General features: G+C 38.3%; 1 protein-coding gene across 1 annotated transcript in view; it reads left to right on the plus strand.

Moving 5' to 3' along the window:
• LOC149437649 (A-kinase anchor protein SPHKAP-like) overlaps positions 1 to 13,291 on the plus strand; it is a 274,296-nt gene that overhangs the window by 88,953 nt on the left and 172,052 nt on the right. The window lies entirely within an intron of this gene.

The following is a 13,291-nucleotide window of genomic DNA, read 5'->3' on the forward strand; positions in this document are numbered from 1 at the left end:
AGAAAACACTTAAAGGCATATGACAGTCAATATGACAGTCATGTGAAACATGACAGCCAGGGCATTTCTTGCTATTCAGCAATGTGCTACTTTAACTGCCAAGTGCACGGTCATGCTACACTGCATCCAAATTAAATTTAGATCAGTTTTTCACACAGATAGAGATTTCTTTTGGTGGTATTTGATCACCACTGAGTTTTTATTTTTTATTATTTAAATGAAAAAATGGAAATTTTGAGAAAATAAATATTGTCTGCATGCTGTTGTTAGGCCAAAATGTATTCTGCTACAAATTTAGTTTAAAAAAAATCCAAAAAAAGTATATTAATTGGTTTGTGTGAAAGTTATAACATCTGTAAACTATGGTATATATAGTGGCATGTATGCAGCTGTAGACACTATACTGGTAATGGCGGTGATCAGCGACTTATAGTGGGACTGTGATGACCAACACTGGTTGGGAGGAACACTGACTAACTGACGTCCCTAGTGACACTAATACAGTGATCAGATATAATAATATAATACTGTACACTATATAGTGACACTGGCTGGGAAGTGTTAACATCTATGGGCAAATAAGAGGTTAACTGCGTGCCTAACATGTGTCATGTGTGCTGCTTTAACTCACAGATCTGGCTTTTTTTTCTCCCTGCTTCTTAGGGAGAAGAAATAGTCAAACCGCTCTTCTATATACACAGAGTTCTGTGCCTTTGTAAACACAGAACTCTATTCTGTGATTGGACATAACCAATGATTTTGTCTGAAACCTGCTGACAAACTCGTACTGCATCCAGTTACAGCACAGGTAAGCAGGGGGCACGTGCACATGCACCTAAAGCCTGTAAGCCAGGCGGCAACATATGGGTATGGTGCCTGACCTGGCTGTGCTGCCCACCTGCAGTGCATGTACTGTGGGTGGGTGGCAAGTGGTTTATGAAACTATCTACATAATTATTTATGTATTTATCACATAGATCAGAATGTGTCACATTACATAGAACCTGTTTAAATTTCTACCATACCTAGTTCCAACCTTTTGTTCAGCTGTAGCACAATCTCATTTCAGGACTGCTTTAAGCTGGGAACACACTAGAACCTTTTTTTTCACCGTACTAACACAAGCAGTTCCTTTTTTTTATGACAGGGAGATTGCCCCCCTTGCCAGAACACACTGATCAGCCATTGGCTGCAAGCGCTGATCAGATGCTGGTTTTCCAGCATGCCTGTTTAACAGAAATTGATCATAAGACCAACTTCTGTACAGTAGGCGGCTGTACACAACGGCCAATTTTCAGCCCATGTGTACAAGGCTTTAGGCTGAGTTCCTATCTAGTAAAACACATTACCATAATTCATGATAATGCATAGCATTCTGTGCCATTCATTTAGTACAGTATCTCATCTCACAAATACAGTTGGTTTTGAAGGGACTGGACTGCAGTGCACAGCAGCACACATGCCAAATGTTGTGATGTGCTGCAGTTTTTTTTAACCGGTTCCCGCCCAGCCTATGGGCGAATGGCGGCCGGCAAAAACCCTCATCCCTCCGGGTGGACGCCATATGGCGTCCTTTCAGGCATGTGCAGTTTGCATGCCCACAGAGCTGCGCAGCAGCGTGATCTGTCACCGGCCGTGTACCTCGGACACGGCCGATGACAGATCTGTGTACCGGCCCCGTTGCCAGTACCATAGGACCTGCTGTGACCAATTACAGCAGGTCACATGACAGTTGTATACAATGGATGGCTTTCTATCATGCCATCCATTGTATACAAGTGTGTCTAGCTGTGAATGGTCACAGCAATCACATGCACAAGCTGGGCCAATCACAGCCCAGCTGTGTCATGTGATTAGCTGTGGCCAAATCACAGTTAAGAAAAAAAAAATTCTGAATGAATTGATGTCATTCAGGTAAATGCTTGCTTATAGCAAAGTAATTCTTTGCTATAAGCAAATTGTGTAAAAAAAAAAAATATATAGATCACTTCCCCAAAGTAGCACAATGTTACTATGCTAACATTATACTACTTTGGTCATAGTGAAATATGAAAAAAAAATCTTAAAAAAAGATAAAATTTAATAAAAAATAATAAAACAAAATTTAAAAAAATTATCAGGTTTTTTTTTTCGTACTGTCACCAGTCAGTGTCTCTGATCACCGCCATGCCAGTTATATGATGACGCTGTACTGCACTGGTGACAGTATGTAAAAAAAAAAATAGTGAAAATAATTTTTTTTATTTCTTCATTTCCGAAAAATTATGACAAAAAAATTACAACTTCAAAAAACTCGCCATGCCTGTTATGAAATACGTCGGACTGTCTACTTTGCAAAAAGGGGTCATTTGGGGAATATCTGTACTATTCTGACATTCTTGGACCTCAAGTAATTGGATTGGCTGTCAGTACTTCAGGATTGATCAATTTCCAGATATATCCCATAGTTTGTGAACTCTATAACTTTCCTACAGACTAAATAAAAAATACTAATTTGGGTTATTTTCACCAAAGACATGTAGTAGAATACATTTTGGCCTAAATTTATGAAGAACAATTATTTATTTGCAAACGTTTATAACAGAAACAAAGAAAAACATGTTTTTTTTTCAAACTTTTTGGTCTTTTTTTGTTAATTTAGCAAACAATAAAAACCACAGCAGTGATTAAATACCACCAAAAGAAAGCTCTAGTTGTGTGAAGAAAATGATAAAATTTTAGTTTGGGTACAATGTTGCATGACCGCGCAATTGTCATTCAAAGTGTGAGAGCGCTGAAACCTGAAAATTGGCCTGGGCAGGAAGGGGGTAAAAATGCCCGGTATTGAAGTGGTTAAAAATTGTAGGTCCAGTTATGCTTCTGTTGCAGAGGACTGGCACAAATTCAAACTGGAATGCATTAACATAATGTATACGAAATGGAAAAATACCATGTTAAATGCACGTAGTACTTCAATGGAATCAACAGATGTGAAATGGGCCTTTAACAAGAACTTTATGCGTGCAATCAAGATTAGAATTTATATTTAAAGAGTAACTCAACTTGTGCTGAAAGACAAAAAAAATCCCCTCTGGGTGATCTATGTACATTGCAGGGATTTTAACAAACTTTGTTGTAGTCCTACCTGTTTCTGCTCTGAACAAAAAGCTGTTGGTTGTGTGCAAAGTGAATCTGATTGGGAGTGGCTTCTTTATTATTAATCAGCTGATGCACTTGCAGGACTCCAAAGAGGAAAGAGGCAAGGTCTGCACCCCTTTAGATGTGATTAACCTTCAGGAGTATCTCACCAAAAATGAAATTAATGTTTCAGAGAATGCCTAGAATCTGACTTACATCTTAGTGCAGACTTCTGAGAAAATCAGTGAGTCAATCACACAAGCAGGAAATTACATTTATGGGGTGTTCCATATAACAATGGTGTACAGAATGCCTCTAGGTTGCCATATTGCTTTGAATTTTACAGAAAATTACAGCTCTGCAGATTGAAAAGGAAAGGTAATCTTTAATAACTTTCAACTGTGAGATGGCTTGTGTAGCAACAGTTTATGCTGTATTTTATTATTTGCTATTTTTTCCTGCAAAAGTAGAGTTACCCATTAAGCTGGCCATACACAGCAGGGATCTGAATTTTGATCAGTGTGTGGCCACCCCCACTTGACAGAATTAGATTGTTTGATCAACTTCTGTCAAAGAGACTAACCATACATGGCCAGCTTAAGACACCAAGAGTATAAAGAGAGTTCACCAAAACAATGGCATTACAGTAAAGCAAATTTATTATTTTTGGTTTGATTTATAAAAGGTAATTAGGCTGTTTCATTTTGAAGGGAATTTGAACATTGCAGGCAGTATTTTTATTAGCTTGGGAAATGATGCAAAGCTCTGATGACTTCCATCATCATGTGCAAGCAAAACTGCTTTGTTCTATTTGTTTTTTTTTAAATTATATTTTTGCAAAGTTAATTTTTACACGTTCATTAAGTAAAGAGAAAATTCCCCTACAATCTGAACAGCCCTTTTGCCTTTAGCAAACCTACCCCCTTATATCACAAAATGGCAGCGCTTCAGTCAGTTTGGCAGATTATTTGTAAACCTCTCTCTGGCTTGAGAAAGGTCAGCTTTTTGGACCAAAGTATTAGGGTATAATGGAAACTAGGCTGTACACTTTGCAAAGGGAAGTTGCCCCAGAGCTTAGAGAATGATGGTGTTCATTATCCAATCATGTTCAAGCAAAAATGCTAGTTTCTTTATTTTCCTTGCACTTGATTGGGTATTCTATTTGCAAAGTGAAACTTTACCACATTCAATTATCTCTAGGGCTAACTCCCTTGAAAAGTGTAACTTCCCCTGCAAAGAAAACTGCCTAGTTGCCTTTAGTAAACCAACCCCAATGCATCTCATGCAATGAAGGCTGATTCATCAAGCTGCAGTTACACATAAATATGCAAAAAAGTGCTGTGTCAAGTTTTGTTGTCATATGTGATAATACGAAGGAGACAGTTCAGTTGTTATTAATATCTGAAAAAAAATGTGCATGCATTACAAACACCTGATTCACAAAACATTTTTACTTGGTGAATGGCACAGCTTGATAAATATGAGCAAATTAGTTGAACTAAACTAGAGGATAGCGTGAGGTGTTGTCCTTATAGGCTGGCCATACACTATACTATTTTCTGTCCAATTTCTGCCCAATTTCCTTTAGATTTACCTTCAACTATGTAGTGCAAGAGCCTGCCTAATTGGATACAATTGAAAGTATTGTTAGGTTTGACCTCCTATTATATGATTTTTGGTAAATCTAAACCAAAAATATCAAGAAAATTGTATAATGTATGGCCAGTCATAGTATATCTAAATGCAAAACACATTGTTTTTGTTTTTACATTGGGTGGGAGGTTTTGAAACAAACCCATGTCAGGCTTTAATTGCTACCTGTCCCTGCTGGGGAAATTCATCATTTCCATTTGTCCTGGTGACCATTGTCACTGGGGTAGAAAGCAATGGGAAATCCAAAAGTTTACAGTTGTCAACATAACAGAAGCCGAGGGCAACAACTCTGTAAGGGTGTATTCCCCTGGATATGGAGATTTTCCTGTTGTGGCTTCAGGACTGAAATTAAAGACAAATAACCTCAACTTGACAGCAAACAAAAAAACAAAAAAACTTTGTGCTTTAACCATTCTTTCAAAAAATTTAGCAACTCCAGCCCCAGTAGAAATGTTTGTGGCTTTATATTATGATTGAGTAGCTGATACCTTGGTAAATGGCGTGTCCTCCATGCAGTTATTTTCTAATTTATCAGTACCTAATAACTAACTTTTTGTTCAGTAACTTAACTTGTCAGGATTCAATGTAGAATTCATCTCCCATGCTAATTATCAGGATTATTTTGATACTTTGGTATCTGCTTATTTTGGTACTGAGGAACAGTTTATCTGTTACTGCAAACAAACTGTACAGGATTTATATAAAAGTCATCAGTGCACTATAAAGTGTGTGCGAGAATTTTCTCCCAATATAATGCACCTAACTCAGGCCCCGCCTACAAATGTACTATCAAATTTTAATTTTGCAAATTTTATTTGCAAAACTGTAAATTGCAACTCTGATAGATTCAAATGATAACCTACAGTATTGCTACAATATAAGTTGTGTGTTTGGGTATTGCTACTATTGTAGAAGACCCATGGCACCCTTGGGCAGACTGTGGAAATAAATCCTGTGCCCAGTTATGAGTATCCCCTACCACAGTGGTCAATGCTGCCTTGCAAATACAGACCTGTACCTAATAAAAAATATTTTCAAGTGTAAGTGTAGGACAGCATATATTCACCTTTTCTGCTGCCCTTTTCAATGGACAATGTTCCAATGTTAAATAATCTTCTGAAGTCTGCCATTTGTGGGAATATAAATCTCCTGGGTCCCTCTCAACTCTTATTCTGGTTACTTCCTCTTACCTCCATATATTATATTATAAAGCAGTGATGTCCAGATCAGCAGGAGAAACAAGGGAGAGCTGGGGGAGACCTAGAAAATCAACATTCCTGAAATGTTGGTTTCATTGCAAACATCAACCATAGATTGAAAATATTTTGTATAACAGGGTCGCTTTAAGTGTTCAGCTCCTGCTACAACATTAGTTGTTGGTGCCCCTTACAAATTTCATGTTCAGTGGTGAGTGCCCTCTACAATATTGATGGTCATTGGTTAGTGTCCTCTTCAACATTAGGGGTCAGTGGGAGCACGTTACAACTAATTGCTCTCATTGGTAGGATATCACTCCAACCAGCATTCCTGAATTTATGTCTGACTGCCCAGTGTTCATGGAACTAACTGTGCTCTTTGTAGTTGCATGAAAACTGGGCAGTCAGAATGATGTTGTCAGCATCTGTGTGCATCCACATTCATAAAAATTGTTCACTTGATGGATATCACACTTCTCAGTACTTTCTTGGTTTAGCTGATGACCACAGATGCAACATTTCAGAATAGCTGTTTAATGATCCAAGAAATTTGAATTTATTTAAGAATAAGGATGAGTGAAATTGAGAGTTTTCATTTCCATGAAACTGTGATGAAAATTGGGAAATTTTAGCAATACTTCTCCATTTTAGCAAATGCATTAGAAGCAAAAGGATAGAAGAAATGAAGGTTTATGTTGCTGTTTTTTTACGTGTGCAGTGGGCTATAAATCCTGGATCTGTTCTTGCCTTCTCTCAACTATCCTGGACCTGCCAAAAAACAATCCCTCCTTAGCCTCATTATTTTTCTTTTTTTTCAACAGACATTTAAACAAAGTAAAAAATAGAGTGAAATTAGTAATTTTGCATTAAAATTTAATTTAGCTGAAATAACTCCACTCATTCCTAATCAGAATAATATAGAGCACTTCTAAGCGGCAATGGAGCCCCTGCACCAACCCAGCTTCTGAAATATGTGGAAAGAAGCAAATCCATTTCCACTGTGTAATGCTTGAGCAAAAAAGTGACAACCATCGCAACCTATAACTGGCATTTGCTGCAAGGTGAACATAGAAGGGCACATCACAAGCAAAAGAATTTCCCAGCACACATTGTGCTCTTGCTGAGCCTCCCATGCTTCCCTGTGCCTTTAAAGAGGGGTGGGCTTCCTCCAGGCATACCTACCCTCAATCTATCAATTCTTATATGTGCTTCTAATATGGAGGCTGTGGAAATTTAGAGATAGGACCACAGTATATTCAGTGGTCCCTTTGTGGGAGCACTTCAGTTCACTCATATATTTGAACTAGCGTGCAAACAAAACCCTATGCTTTTAACGTAACCGGTTAGACAGCGCTAATTCAGTTGTTTTGCTGGCTAGCTTGTAAGTATGCTGGGAAATCCTTTGTTTGTGATGTGCATTGCCCTTCCATGTACATCTTGCAGCAAAGGCCAGTTATAAGCTGGGGTGGCTGCCACTTTTTTGTACAGTTGGGAGAATTGGGTGCAGGGATGCACTGGGTGCCTTTCCTGCAATTGTGGTCTTCCTGGGTGTCACATGCTTCCCTGTGCCTACAACGAGGGGTTGACTCCCTCCAGGCATACCTGCCCTCAATCTATCCATCCTTATATGTGCTTCTACTAATGAGGCTCTGGAAATTTAGCGTAAGGACTACAGTATACACAGAGGTCCCCTTGCATGAGCACTGTGCTTCATGCAAACATTTGCAAATGTGTGCAAACAAAACCCTTTGCTTTTAACGTAAACTGTTAGACAGGGCCAGTTTGGTTGTTTTGCAGGTTGGCTGATAAGTGTGCTGGGAAATCTTTGTTTGTTTGTAATGATTGAGCAACCTATTGCCAAGTATGGATGTGTGAGAGAGGACATGCTAAAAGTTTAACTTCAGCAATTTATTTTTCCAGTTTTAGATGAGGGAAAGAGTTAACATTTTGTCAGGTGCTAATTCTTTCTGACACCCGTAGGGAGCTTTTCTTGTACTTCCTATCCTTGTGATGCCTGCGCAGAATATGGAGCCTGCAGTTATCACTGACATGGAGAGCAATACAATTATAAGAAATTCGAACCCTTTTTGGAGACATTTCCCATACTTTCCTGTTGTGACTAAATGTACATGAAAATCCCATCAATGGGGACACATATGGCAATTAAAACAAGACAGAGGCTTTATCACTTGCTTCTCTATCTTAGACAAAATAAAAACAGGCTGGAGCTGGGCTTTCAGCTTGTGCAAATGCTACTTAGTGCCTAGGTTTACATCGATTGTCACTTTTTCTAATTTGATGTTTAGTTTTAAAGGTTCACTATAATGAGAGGTTAATTGAAGCTGCTGTTACTACATTTTCCTGGCTGCGGGTCTCTGGCTGCTAATCTGATGTTTTAACTTTGATAGAGTCGATCCAAAACAAGTATTGAGGTACTATATGTAGTTTTGGCCTTTCCCTAACACTTACAACTCCCTGTTCCAGGATTGTGACTATAAATATTACTGAAGTTGGACATAGGCATTTAGAATTTTTAGGAGGCTTGCAGTGACAGCTGTCAAACTCTCATGTCACTTTTTTAAGTTTGCTTTATTTGTTTTTAATATAATGAAAGAGCTTTACATTAAAATATTCAAACCTGTTAAAAACAAACCAACTGTAACAGTTCTGTATTGCAAGCTGCTCATGGTTATATTACACATCAGGAGGTAAACATGATGAATATTTGGATGTTTCGCCCTGGCACATCATTAATCAGTATGACAATAAAGAAAGTCTATTCTGGTGCAGGTTCAAGTACAATCCTTAGGAGGAAGTCTGTGAAGTCTCTGGTCTCTGTAGTCCCTTTATCCATCCTAGGTGGTTTATATGTCGACATTAGGTAGCCATTAGGTAGGTGCTGTTAATCAGATATGGTATGTTCTACGGCCAACAAACATGTCCATACTCAAACTTGGTGGGTTTACCCCTATTTGTATCTCCATGTCACTTTAGGAAATACTGGCTTGCTGGGATTTGAAATAAGAAAATTTGCTTTCAAAGAGGTTGGGTGCATCCTGCCATATTCTTTGGTCTCCAACAGTTCAATTATTTCAGTCTTCTCTTTCAACTAACACTTTGTGTTTTAATTATTTTTTAATAAATTCAATTTTCACAGGCTTTTAAACAACTGTTCTGAGAATTCATTATTGTTAGACCATATGCCCAGAAATCTAATTGTATGTAAAGGTCACATATACAAGTAGCTGCTAATGGATTTTTTACTGGAGCAGTGAAGTGTAATTTTTTTGAGCAACGTGAAGTAGTTTTCACACACTTACTGTTCTGTGCTTTTTAACTATATGGTGCAAAGTTCAGTAGCCCATGGAAGCTAGTCAACATTGCCCTGTATTCAAATAAAATAATAAATAAATGCACTGGCTGCTTTAAGTTTGTACTATTCAAGAAGTTGTGTAATTACACTCCAGCACAGTGTGCATCTCGGAAGAGCATGGACAGGGGAATACAGAACTTTGGAGGGGTGCTGGAGAAAGTGACCTAAACAATAGGTTGTCCTTTAAGCAATATTATTATTATTATTATACAGTATTTATATAGCGCCAAAGGGAATGCTCAGCGCTGTACAGTAGCAAGGGGGACAGAACATGAGACAAGACAGTAACAAAACAATACACTAGGGGTTCGAAGGCCCTGCTCTTTCAAGCTTACAATCTAGGATTGCTTCCTCATCCTGTAAGTCATCAATGAAGGGAAGCAGCACACAGATGGGGTTATATTTTTTGTTTCTTTTCTTGTTATACAAACTCTTTCTTGTTAAGAAAACCTTTTCCTCTTGTTAAACAAACTCTTGAGTGACTCACTGTGTAAAGCCATAGAGTCCTGATTAGTGTTTCCTCTACCTCTCCCAGATTCACGTATATATGTTGATCCTATTTATTACAGGTACTTATATAGCGCTGTCAATCTACACAGCACTTTACATATATATTGTACATTCACATCAGTCCCTAACCCTCAAGGGGCGTACAATCTAAGGTCCCTAACTTACATTCATACATACACATACTAGGGCCAATTTATTGTATGGGCCTAGGGCCTATTTAACTATTTTTAATGAATTCAAAACTGTATTAAATGGTTTCTTTATATCTGCATTGAATTCAGCTTTAAGGACGAATGCGCAGAATTTTTGCATCCACAGAAATATGAACATTCTGTAAATCTCAGGGGCAAGATGAAGTCATGGTTATCTCATTACCATGTAAACTATCACAAAAAGTGTGCATATGCTGTAACAATGTGTACCTCTCTAGAGAATGTTATAAAGTCAAAGACAAAAAAGAACAGGATAAAGAAACCAAAAGATAGCAAGCATCAGGAAACAAGAGGCAAAATGTAAATGTAGAAAATAACTGATTGTGTTATTGAAGGGCAGCAAATTGTAAGACTAAGGCTTAAAAACATCCAGTGAAAGGATTTGTCTCTTGTCCATTGCCTAAGCTTTCTAGCAGAATGTTCCCTCAAATTGAATATTGATTGAGGACATACGCTAAATAATCCTCCTTTTTAGATAGGAAATCTATTAATGGCTGATCAGCTAAGTGAATCCCCCGCAGGCCCAGGCAATTGTTTAACAGGAACAAATCGATGATGCCATTAGCCCCTGCTCAGGACAAAGGTATTCACTCGCAAGGCAGCACCCTGAAATGATGCTGAAAATTATATCCACTTTCAAAAATACTCTTGTAATTGATAGGCTTACAGAAGAGAGCAATCGCAATGACAAATGGCAATTAAACCACAGTTTGGCATTACAGGTATATTATGGTCAAAATTAAAGCCAAACTGAAAATTTGGTTAAAATCAGTTAAAGGTATGTAGTTACTGTACATAGTCAATCTGGTTGAAAAAGGGCACAAGTCTATCCAGTTCAAACAACAGAGAAAAAAAAAAACAAAACAAAAAAAAAACACCAACACACACAAGTAGAAAACCTCCATATACACTATCCAATACCCACAGTTGATCCAGAGGAAGGCAAACAACCCAAATGAAGCATGATTTAATTTCGTCCAGTGAGGGTAAAAATCCTTCCTGATCCCCCAATAGGCAATCAGATATTCCCTGGATCAACTTTACCCAGGGGCGGACTGACAACTCATGGGGCCCCCGGGCAATAGGGGATCATGGGGCCCCTGTGTCCTTGCCCAAACTCAAAAAAGCCTATAAAAAAGGTACCAGGGGCATCTCCTGGGGCCCCCTACTGCCCTGGGCCCTCAATAGGGGATCATAGGGCCCCTGTGTCCTTGCCCAAACTCAAAAAAGCCTATGTAAAAGGTACCAGGGGCATCTCATGGGGCCTCCTACTGACCTCGGGCCCTCGGGCAGTGCCGAGTTTCCAAATGGTCAGTCCGTCCCTGACTTTACCTATAAATATTAGTGTCCAGTTATATTATGTGCAGCATTTAGAAAAGAATCCAGGCCTTTCTTAAAACAATCTACTAAGCAGGCCAGAACCAGCTCTTGAGGGAGTCTGTTGTTTCACAAGCTAATTGGAGAGCTCTAATGTGCACTAGGATTGCATTTCCTTTTTCCATTGTTTTATACATATTTGAAGAGAATATGTTACATAATAAACAAAAACCTGCATACCTGCACTCCTGTTTGCCTCCTTTAACACTTACTGAAACTGGAGAGTGCAAAATCTGGTGCAACTCTGCATGGAAACCAATCAGTTTCCAGGTTTAATTGTCAAAGCTTAATTGAACAAGCTGAAGTTAGAAGCTGATTGGCTACCATATACAGCTGCACCAGATTCAGAGTGCTCCAGTTTTAGCAAATCTCCCCCTAAGGCCGCCCATACATGGGTCGATTTCCAAACGATTTTTCATTCGAAAATTGGACCTAAGAATAATCGGCCGATTTTCGCTCTGTTAGTGGAGCAATGGCACTGGTCAATTTTCGTGGTTCCTCCCCATTTCGTTTATCGGGTATGCTAAAAATTTGTGAAAAATTAACAATTTTTTTAAATCATTGGTGGCACCATCAGATTACAGAACAAACAATGTTTTAAATTTTCAGTCATTTTTAGTGTCACAATGGCATAGAGTGTTATGTCAGCACATGATTCCCTCCTATGTAGGATGTGGGTAGGATTACTTACCTATTTGGAAGTTACTAGATGCATCAGAAGAATTAGTTTCAGGCCCCCTGTTCCCTACCAAAGATGCTGGCAGTACAACAACTTAACCCCCCCTTTCCTTATTTTCTATCAAGGATTTATTTATAATCATTAAGATGGTAGGTTGAGTCAGAGGCTTCTTACAGTCCGGTTTGGGGAATATGTTCAAAGTGATTAATACATTATGTGAATACCTTTTCAACACTGCCTACATCTACACGATTCTTCTGCTTTTCTGTATCTTCTAATTGTTGCATATAGATGGGAACAATTGAGTACTGTCCGTGATACTTTTTTATTTGCACTAACATACAATTTTGAGGACAAGCTTTCGGGGAATGTCTTGCATATAGATGCAAAGCTATACATATAACTTACAGTACCAGTTTAGTATATTGTAAGTGTTTCTAGATTATTTTGTACAAATTTCAAGTCAATGGTTTCTTTTCAGTTAAATTTGTCCCCTTTTGACTCTCCTGTGGCCAGTGGGTGTCATTTTACTATTTTGCTTTGGTTGAATTTGGGAATGGTAGCAAGTCGTTATGTTAGCTATGTTTACTATAATTGTTGTAGTAAGGTTTAGGTCCAGCTCTATGAAGTTTCAGAAGCAATCTCTCAAAATGATGAATGGAAGGGTTGGGTCATACAAACAGGCTTCTCCAAAAGGTAGACCCTGACAAAAGGGTCAGGTCACTATGATTTTGAAATTATTTGCCATAATTTTTATTTTGTGCTGTGAGAACCAAAAGTTAGTCAAATTACCAAAAATATTGAACATAATAGCAAATGTTATAGTGTAATGATTTAAACCAAAATAGTTTTATGGCACTGCATAATTATTGCCCCTGCACTTTTCCAGTGGTGGTTACGTGGGAGCCTGCATACATGCCAATTTTTTCCAGTAGAAATCCAATGATCCACAGTCCACCTAGACTTATTTTTTTCTCCACTGTGCCCATGTTTGGATAGAGCCCCTTTACAGTATCCTTTGTAATCACAAGCAATGTCCCTATGCAGTGACCTTGTTTGGACATCTCCAGCTAATTGAAGGTCTTGATACTACTTAAAGTGGTTCTTCAGGCTAAAAATAAAAAATTAAAAGTCAGCAGATACAAATACTGTAGCTATTGACTTTTAATAATAG

This window comes from Staurois parvus, unplaced genomic scaffold (assembly GCF_062004578.1).
Source record: "Staurois parvus isolate SC_StPar_1 unplaced genomic scaffold, SC_StPar_1.0 ptg001277l, whole genome shotgun sequence".
NCBI lineage: Eukaryota > Metazoa > Chordata > Amphibia > Anura > Ranidae > Staurois > Staurois parvus.